This window comes from Cupressus sempervirens, chromosome 8 (assembly GCF_028749045.1).
Source record: "Cupressus sempervirens isolate cs-2001-9-10 chromosome 8, ASM2874904v1, whole genome shotgun sequence".
Classification (NCBI taxonomy): Eukaryota; Viridiplantae; Streptophyta; class Pinopsida; order Cupressales; family Cupressaceae; genus Cupressus; species Cupressus sempervirens.
Genome location: NC_143125.1, coordinates 104,872,308 through 104,882,343, shown reverse-complemented (window position 1 = coordinate 104,882,343; position 10,036 = coordinate 104,872,308).

Sequence of the window (10,036 nt, the reverse complement as noted above, 5' to 3'; positions counted from 1 at the left end):
GGTGTCTGGTAAGTCTACTAGGGTGTCATCTAGATTTTCTCTAATTTCTTCCCTACACTCTTTAGTAGGATCATCAGGAGTGCTTGTAATCTCAAGATGAGGAGGAGAATGATCAGAAATAATTTTCACAGGGGATTCCCTAGTGGATGTTTTAGACATAATAGGATCCTTAGAAACTTTCCCTCTCATTCTAGACCTTCTTCTTAGAGGGGTTTCTTCCTATGTTACAACCTTTAACCTACTCTCCCCATTGGGTGTTTCTACTGCAGGACCCTTCTTTGTTCTCTTTTGTTTTACAATTGTAGGGCTTGGTTCTTGCTGAATAGAAATTCCTTCTGGCAGTTTTTGTTTCCTCTTATCTTTGCTCGTAGCAGGTTTAGGAATTTCTTGTATAGGTGGAGGCACATTTTCTTGAATAGGGGTAGTTTCTTGTTCATTTCTTTGAGTCTTTTTAGTTTCAGCTTCTTGAATGTTTTGTTCGGCAAGCTCACTAGTGGGAGCTACATTTGCTTCACTATGCTGCTCACCAGGGCAAGCTTAGGGCTACAAGGTTTTAAGTTGCACAAATTCATCCCACATTACGTAGGATACATCCCTAAGAGATCACTCTATTAACAACTTAATTAAAGTATGATGAGTAACATAATTCTCTTCTCCTTTCTGAGCCTCCACCACACTAATGCAAAGCATATTACATAAGAAATTCAAAATATTCACAGCAATATTATGCCTTACACAACTAAGTAGCTTGAAATGATGTGCATGTAGGTATGAAAATCTACGTTCACATGTAAAATACCTGATTATGTGCATTGCTAATTCATTGTATGGTGGCAGCAATGACATTCTCTTGCACCCTTATTTTGTGACATCCAATTGAGGGTCAGGCGGCTTGGTAAATTGGGCTCTCACTGACCTAGCATCATGCGTATTGGGGTAGTGTTCTCCAACCACAACTAACCCAAATTACCTTAGCAATGTGCTCCTTTGTCACAACAACTATTAAGCCCAAAATAGAAGCTTCTCCCTCATTGAATGTCCTTATAAATTTTGCAGCCAACTCTTTATCATATGTGTTTAAACTCAAGAAGTACCCTAGCCATCCACATTCATTAAACCTTCTTACAACTTTTACGTCCAAGAGAAACACAATGTGCTCTACCAGCTCTCTCCTTTGCAACTACCCACCCATTTCCTTAACACTTCCTTTGTTTTCTCTCTTTTCTCCCTTTTTGGATTCAAGCTTCAAATTGCTACATTATTCTTTAGACTCATTACACTTCTTTGTTTTAGGAAGCAATTAATTGTCATAACAAATTGTTATGCATGATAATTAAGTTTTAGATGAAGGTTAATCATAAATTTGTGTGAGAATCATCTAGAATAGGGTTCAGATGATGAAAAAAAATTAAACATAGGTCACATCATATCTTGACATAGAAAGTAGAACACCTCACTTTGCGTACTTATGTCAATACTTTTTTATTAATGAAGGGTAATGCAAAGATTTAGAAAATCATCATGGATAATTAGACATGCCTTTGGATATTATGACCTTCCCTACCCCGTGCTAAATTTAGACAAGTGTCCTCACTTGTCAAACTCAATATGAGTAAGGGACTAGCATAATGCCACCATTATATGGATTATGTAATATTAAATATAATTACTGAAATCTATGGACTATAAATGCAATATAATTTGAAAATGTTATACCTATCAATTTGATTGTTGCACGTACAAAAAGGTTGTGAAAATAATATCAGTGGTAACATCTATCAGCATTTTGCAAAATTTTATTGAAAACATGGAAAATTTGATGAGGTGGAAAGTGGGTGGATGGAAGATAAAGAAATGAGATGAGGTGGATGGGTGGAAGGTAAAGAGATGGGATGGAAAGAAAAAGTGAATAGAAAAATGAACTTTATGAGAACATAAAGTTGTTATTATGAGCATACATAAAAAAACCAACATTGAAGAGGAGCAGTTGGAAGGATGACGCCTTTAGCTGTAGGAAGAGTTACTTGAGTTGTATTTGAATTCAGCTATTAGAATTGCTACAGGAAATTTTCTTTTCTTTGTGGCCATTTGTATAAGTTGAGTCTGTGACCATTGACTAACAATTTGAAACATACTAGATCAATGATAGTTAGTTGAATAGTTCCATTATCAAAGACATGACTAATTTTATATGGTCCAAGGCATCTTGTTTGCAACTTCCCTAGCATATCCTTGAATTGAGAATCATATAAGAATGCTCAATCACCAACTTGAAATTGTTTACTAATAATATGAGAATCATGCCAATGTTTCCTTTTTTTTGGTATTAGTTCAATATGTTCCAAAGAAACTTTGTGCATCTCATCCAAAGAGTTAAGATGCATAAGATGTTGTCTTTGTGCTACAAGAAGTTCAATATCCAATGCTAAGGCTATCCTTAAAGTTTTATGTTCAAATTCAATTAGAAGCATGGCCACCTTTCCATATAGGAGCTCAAATGGTGTGAATCCTATAGTAGTCTTCCAGGTTTTTCTATTAGCCCAAACAACTTCTTGTAATCTACTAGTCCAATCTCAACAGTGCAAATGGACTATTTTTGTTAGAATATTTTCTAGCTCCCAGTTTGTAACCTATGCTTGTACATTAGCTTTTGGATGATAAGGATTGAATTTTTGATGCCCGATGATATACTATTTCATCAATTTTGAGATCAAATTAGAGGTGAATTGTGCACCTTGATTAGTGACTAGCTCTTTGGGTACACCATAGCGAGTAAAAATCTATTCATATAGGAATTCAACAAATTTTTCATCATGGGCATGCTTCATAGCCTTAACTTCAACCCATTTTGTCAGGTAGTCAGTGCACACCAAAATATAGGACTTCCCATTAGATGGAGGATCAATTGGACCAATGAAGTCCATTCTCCATTTGTCAAATGGTGTTAATGCCATCTGAGGTTTAAGTGACATTTCATCTATTCTGGTTGGTCGGCCCATTCTTTGACACTGGTCACACTTTCTTGTATAGTTGGCTGCATCTTTATGAAGTGTAGGCCAATAATAACCAGTTGTCAGGATTTCAAAAGTTGTTCTTTTTGGTGCAAAGTGTCCTCTCCATGGTTCATTATGACATGCATGTAAAATGTCACATGTCTCATCTTTTCTCACACATCTTCTCATAACTTGATCAGGTTCAGTGTAAAACAAGAGATTATTTATCTAGGAGAAACAAAAACTTTTCTCTATAAGAAGCTTCCTTTCCTTGTAAGAAAAATGTGCTGGCATTTTATTGGTTCCAATTTAGTTAGCAATGTCTGCATACCATGGAGTTTGAACAACAATATGAAACAAATGCTCATTCAGCAATGCATCGTTGAACAAAGTAGTGTCAACATCATCATGATGGATTCTTGATAAATAATCAGCTAGAACATTGGCTTTTCTAGGCTTATCAATAATAGTTATATCAAATTCTTGCAACAATAGTAACCATCTTGCTAATCTACTTGTTATAGTAGGTTTATTCATAAGATATTTAATTGTTGCATGATCAGTATGAACAAATATAGAATAGCCAATTATGTAATGCAAAATGTGTTTGAGGGCATAAACTACTGCTAGCAATTCTTTTTTAGTTACAGTGTAGTTTAGCTCTAGACCATGAAGGCTCTTACTGATATAATAGATGGCATTTTCAAGATTTTGGAATTGTTGTGCTAGGACTGCACCTATGGCATAATTAGAGGCATATGTATATATGTGAAAAGGAAAATTTCAATTAGGGCCTTGTAAAACTAGGGATGTGGTCAAAATTTTCGTAAGCTATAGGAAGGATTCATCACATTCAGATGTCCAACTAAATTCAGCTTCTTTTGAGAGTAACTTATACAAAGAACTAGCTATTTTGCTAAAAGCTTTTATGAAATGTCTGTAATATCTAGCATGACCTAGAAAGGATCTTACATCTTTTGATTTTGTAGGTATGGGCAATGTTTGAATTACCTCTATCTTAGCTAGATCCACTTGTATTTGTGCAACAAATATGAAATGACCAAGTATGACGCCCTCTTGCATGAGCATGAAACACTTTTCACTAGTACGTACCAAATTATATTCTTGACATCTTACCAAAACCTTTTCAAGATTCACCATTGCTTCTTCAAAAGTGACTCAAAATGTTGTGAAGTCATCTATGTAGATTTCCATACAATCATGTGATATATTAGTAAAAATACTAATAACTGCTCTTTGAAATGTTATACGAGCATTGCATAGACCAAATGGTAAAACAGAGTATGCAAAAGTACCCCATGGACATGTAAATGTGGTTTTTTCTTGATCTTTAGGAGTAATATTGATTTGGTTATAACCACTATACCCATCTAGAAAAGAGAAATGCTTCTTTCTAGCTAGTGTGTTAAAAACTTGTTCTATGAATGGTAAAGGAAAATAGTCCTTTTTAGTAGCCTTGTTCAATTCTCTATAATATACATAGATTCTCCATTTTCCTCCCTTTTTAGGCACTATAACCAGGGGTGACACCCATCTACTATCAAATATAAGATAAATAAAACTAGCATCAAGCAATTTCTACAATTTAGCTTAAACTATTTCTCTAAGGCTTGGATTTATCCTTCTCTGGGGTTGATGGAGTGGTAGATAGCCTTCATTGATGTATATCCTATGAGTGCATAATTTAGGACTCAACCCTTTCATATCACTACAATCCCATGCAAAGGCCTTTTCATGCCTTTGAATCAATCCTTTTAACTATTCCATTTGTGTGGGTGTTAATTTGGGGTTAACATGGAGTTTATGACCTTTAGTCAATTCAACAGTAGTAGTGGAGTATATCATAGCAGCTTCAAAAATTGGACTTGCTTCTAATTCACAAGGTAAAAGTGGCTAAATAATTTTGGGTTCTTTGAGAAAAGTAAAATTCTTATCACATTCCTCATATGTGATCAATTCTAACATAGAACTTTCAGATACATCTTTTTCTACCACACAAGTGTTAGTGAGGATACTTAGAAGTACTGAATCTTTCTCTTGTAATTTTAGAAAAGACTATCTATGCAACATCATGAGTTGTACTATAGAATTTAACTCTTCTTTTTCATCTCCTAAATCTAGCCAAACAGATGTACTCAAGTCTGGTAATGGTTGGGCTAGAGGGTATAAATCAACTTGCTTTATTTCTTGGCTATTTGATATAGTCATATTCCTTGATCTGCAACTTATATTTGCATTAGCTATGGCTAACCATAGTCTACCTAAGATGACATGATAACCAGATAGATTAACTTTAGGGGATAAAATCATGAAGTTTGGAGGATACTCCAGAGAATCCAAGGTTACAACTATTTTCTCTATCATCCCATTAGGGGTGATAGTAGAACTATCTGCAAGCTAAAAAAAATTTGGTGTAGCCCTTAGTCCTTCTATTTTCAACTTCTTCATGGTATCTTTGGTCATAACATTTATAGTAGCTCCAAGGTCTATTAAAGCATTTTTAACAAACTAACCATTTATGCTGACATTCACTACTAGACTTCTTGGATCAAAATATTTTGGTGTAATCACTTTCCCTAGCATGACGTTAGCCAATTGTCCCACAACATGGACTGTGGTGGGGTCCTTCTTCTTCCTTCCAAGTTTCTTCAAGTAGGCTTCCCTAATAGATTTTCCATATATTGGAATGTCCTTAATAGCTTAAAACAATGGTATTGGGATATGTATATTTTTCAACTGATTAACAATGTCAAAAGGTCGTTCGTTAGTTTGTTTAGGTTTCTTTTGTATCAATTTTTTCAGAAAAGGAAGTTCTACTATTGGTTGAGTTGGGGTCAACATGGTGACATTAGGTGAGTCAATAGGTTCAACAACTGAAGGTTTTGATGCTACAGGAGAATATGGTATTTCATTTATACAAGGCGATTTAGGCATTGGTAAAGTTGTACTAGATCTCATATGTATATCACCAACATTCAAGGTGTAAGTAGGATACTTATGAGCATCAACACTATACATGGGCTGCTATGGTTGTTGGCTATTTAGATTTGGCTAAGGTTGTGTTGGTAATTGTGTTTTCTTTTGAGGTCCAAGATTTGCAGGTGGTGGCATTAAAGTAGGTTGTTGAATTGGAGGGGGTAATTGTGGAGCCCTAGTATTTTTGTTAGGCCATTGTTGAGATCCCTTCCATTGGTTCGTAGACTACCAATTCCCTTGGGGTGGTTTCCATTAGTTTTGTTGCTTTTTCCAGTAGTTCTATTGGTTTTTTGGCCATTGGTTACTCTATTGGTTAGGCCAGGGTGGTTGGGAATTCTGAGGCCATTGGGATTGTTGTGGATTATTTTGTCCAACAATTTTCCAATTGGATTGATTTTGTGGAGGACCTTGGAAATTACAGTTTTTCCATTGATTACCATATGAATTTGAACTTTGCAAGGGGTCTTGAGGCATACCTTGATGTTGGGCCCATGGTCGACATTGAGCAATAAAGAATACTTACTTATTATCTCCATCTATCTTGACGTACTCAGTTGGAAGATGCTAGTTCTCCATGCTTGCAACTAGTTTACATTGGCAATCCTTCTTTTGCTTCTAGCAATGAGGATAGTACTCAACTAGTTCTAATTCAGATTTTTCTTAATTATTCTTTGTAGTCATATTATTCAAATGTGTAGCAACATCATTGATGATATCTTGTTTGAAATCTGACAATAGGTTAGATATCACAAGCTTCAAAATGCCTTGAGTGATTCCTTTAGTGACTATGGAACAAGGTCCTCGACCTTTCTTCATGGTTGACCTTGAATAGTTCTGATAGATCTTCTTGAGATCATCCCACGAAGCTTGATATACATCACCATCATCCATCAAGTGCAATGCTTCTAGACAATCATCATTCAGTCCTCTCAAAAAGACTAGCTTTTGTGAATCTTCAAAGAATGTTTGTTGAGGGCTCTTTTGCAATGTGTATAAGAAATGTGAAACATAGTCTTCCAATGTTCCTTCCTCCTTTTGTGATATTCTAAAGATAGCATCCCCTCTTAAACTAGATTCTTTGCAATATTCTTTATATTTATCTAGAAATAGAGCTTGCATTTCATCCATACTTCCTACTACATTAGCCCCTAAGCCCACGAACCATTGTAAAGTTGATTCTTTCAATGTTGCTAGAAACAACTTAAGCTTATGGGCATTAGTGTTGTAGTCAAAACTACGATAAAGGATATCAAATTTAAATAATAAAGTATCAGGGTCTTTAGTTGCAAAGCCATAGAACTTTGGAAGAGCAATGGGAGGTATGTTTTTAAGATTAGCATTGGTTACAAGATTTGGAAGAGGAAATGAAAAGTAAGTTGTGCCATGACTAGAGGTTGTTGCTAAAAAGAGACATTGGGTACTAGATGATTAACAACTAGTGGATTCAGAGCAGTGTTGTCAAGAAAACTAGCCAATACTTTAGTGAAGGGTTGAAGAATAGATATATCTATTGGTTCAATTCTTGATAATGATGCTGCAAGAAAAATAGGGCTTGCACTTCAAAAGGTAACTCAACTTCTTCTTCTTCAAATTCTTCATTCACATTAATAGATTCTCATGGAAGAAATATACCATGTTTATCTTTTTATCTACCTCTTTGATGCATGCAATTAAACTTTTCACACAGGTAAAGAAACTTCAAACTAGAGATTTCTAAGAAAACATTATCTAGGAACTATGACTCAAAAATGTTCCTAGTTTGACATAGTCCCCGACAACAGTGCAAAAAATGACCCGCCTCACAATAGGTGTATCATAGTCATGCACTAGGCCTTGCTTAGGAATAATATATTCAAACTAAGGACTATTATTCCCACTATGAGGTGCATTTAATTTTATCAACATAGGGACATATACTTGAAATGGTCGACACCGTATGTACACTAGGTCTCTTAATGAGTCACTAAGGTTATGTTGTAGGATAGTAAAAATGCAAGGAAAAGAACTTACACTATTGCTATAGGAAACTAACACATTTAAATCTATGAATACTAGAAATACAATGAAAAGATAACAAATATTCCAACTTGGCTCATCCACTAAAATTGTTCTCACATATGCTATAAGAACATTCAAAAAGTATGATGCTATAGGAAGGAACTCACAACTTCTAACTAAGATAGTATGAATGCTTGGAAATAAATCTATTCTATCCTAATCTATTCCACCTTCCAAGTGGGCCCCTTTGGTTGGCTTCTCTAGAATATTACCACAAGATAAAAGCCAAAAACTATTTCATTCAATTTAAAAATTCATTACATAACACAGAACTATAAAAACACAACTGTAACAGTTAATAGTCTATTCTTAGAAACTATTTCTTCTAACTAGTTCTAAAACTTAACACACTTGGGTTGATTCCTATATATATAGAAAATCATCATTTATTTTATAACAAAAAAGTAAATGACCTAGCTTATAATCTGCAAGAGAGAAAATAGGAAGATAACAACTGAAGGAGGGAATAAAGAATAATGGCTTAAGGTGTGAATAATAAACTCTAAACATCTGCTCACCATAGAGTAAATGTAGAGAAGGTAATAAGTCTTCATAGTTCCTCCTTACTCACTATCGTGTCTTTTGGAACAGTTACAACTTCCTCCACCGTGGTTGCTCCTTAGCATTCTCTTGTCTTTAAATGTTGTTAACACTTAGCTTTTGAATTCCTCCAATCATCTTTTAGTCTTTATTAATAGGTTAGTTATAACACAAAACATGTTTGTAAGTAAAAATTTATCAAATTAAATTCAAATATAAGAATGCACATTTTGATAACTATATGAAATACTGCATACTATATATAATATTAGCAAAAGATGGCATAGTTTCTACCCCATAGGTTCATCATAGGTTCAGTACACATATGGCCACAAATTTTTTAACAAAGATAAATATAGTATCAACAAAGTATCTTAAACATCATAAAATAACGATAAATTTTGGCCTCATCAAAAGCCATCAAAGTTCTAAGAATGGATAATGGAAGCATGCATATGAAAAGAAGACTTAAAGACTTCTGCAGACATGAGGGAATTGATCTTTAGACTCCACCAGCATTTAGTCTGCATAAGACAGATGTTTTAGCTTTGAGGATTTGAACTCTTAAGTCTATGGCAAGTTGCATAATACAAGCCAAGTCTCTAGATCCATCACTTGAAGTCAAAGTAGTCAGTAGTGCCACTCACATTCTTAACAGGTCTCCTCATCCAAGCTTAGATGGAAAGACTCCTTTTAAGGCATGGTGTCATAGAAAACCAATTGTGACACACTTCAGAGTATTTGGTTGTCCTACATGGGCAAAGAGATCTTCTAGGGGATGCAAGGCACTATCATCTCGGCCTTGTATTTTCATTGGTTATGAAGATAGTGTGAAGGCATATAGACTATTAAATCTTGAGACACATCAAATTTTTGTCAAGAAGGATGTACACTTTGAGGAAAGTTCACCCAAATTGTCCTCTACTTTTCTCTATACATCATATCATGTGGAAACTGATAATGACACCAGTGATAGTGCTTCAATAGATTCAGACACGTGGGGTTCTATTGATAGTTTTAGTGAGATGTCACTACATCAGTTCAATCCACATGCATATATCACCACAGTGATAGTTCCAAGACAATAGGGTACATCCAGTTTTCTAGGGTCAGCTTTAGTGACAAATTTGGGGGATAGTATTGATGACATGCCTCTTCTTCTTGATGCATCAACACCTTCTTTAGTTGTCATGAGGGCTCCATCATATCCTCTTGTTCATTCTCTACATGATCGATCATTACAAGTTGAAGTGATTGTGGATACTTATGATCAACATTTGTAGAAGGGTTCTTCATTAGTTGTAGAGACAGACATCTCTTTAAGATAGGTTCTTTAGCTAGTTAAGTAGGTTTCAAAGATATTACTTACCCATGGGATTCTTTCCACACATAGTGGAAGTGTATCATTTGTACCCTTTGCCTTGTTTCTTCCTAAGGGGAGGAACACC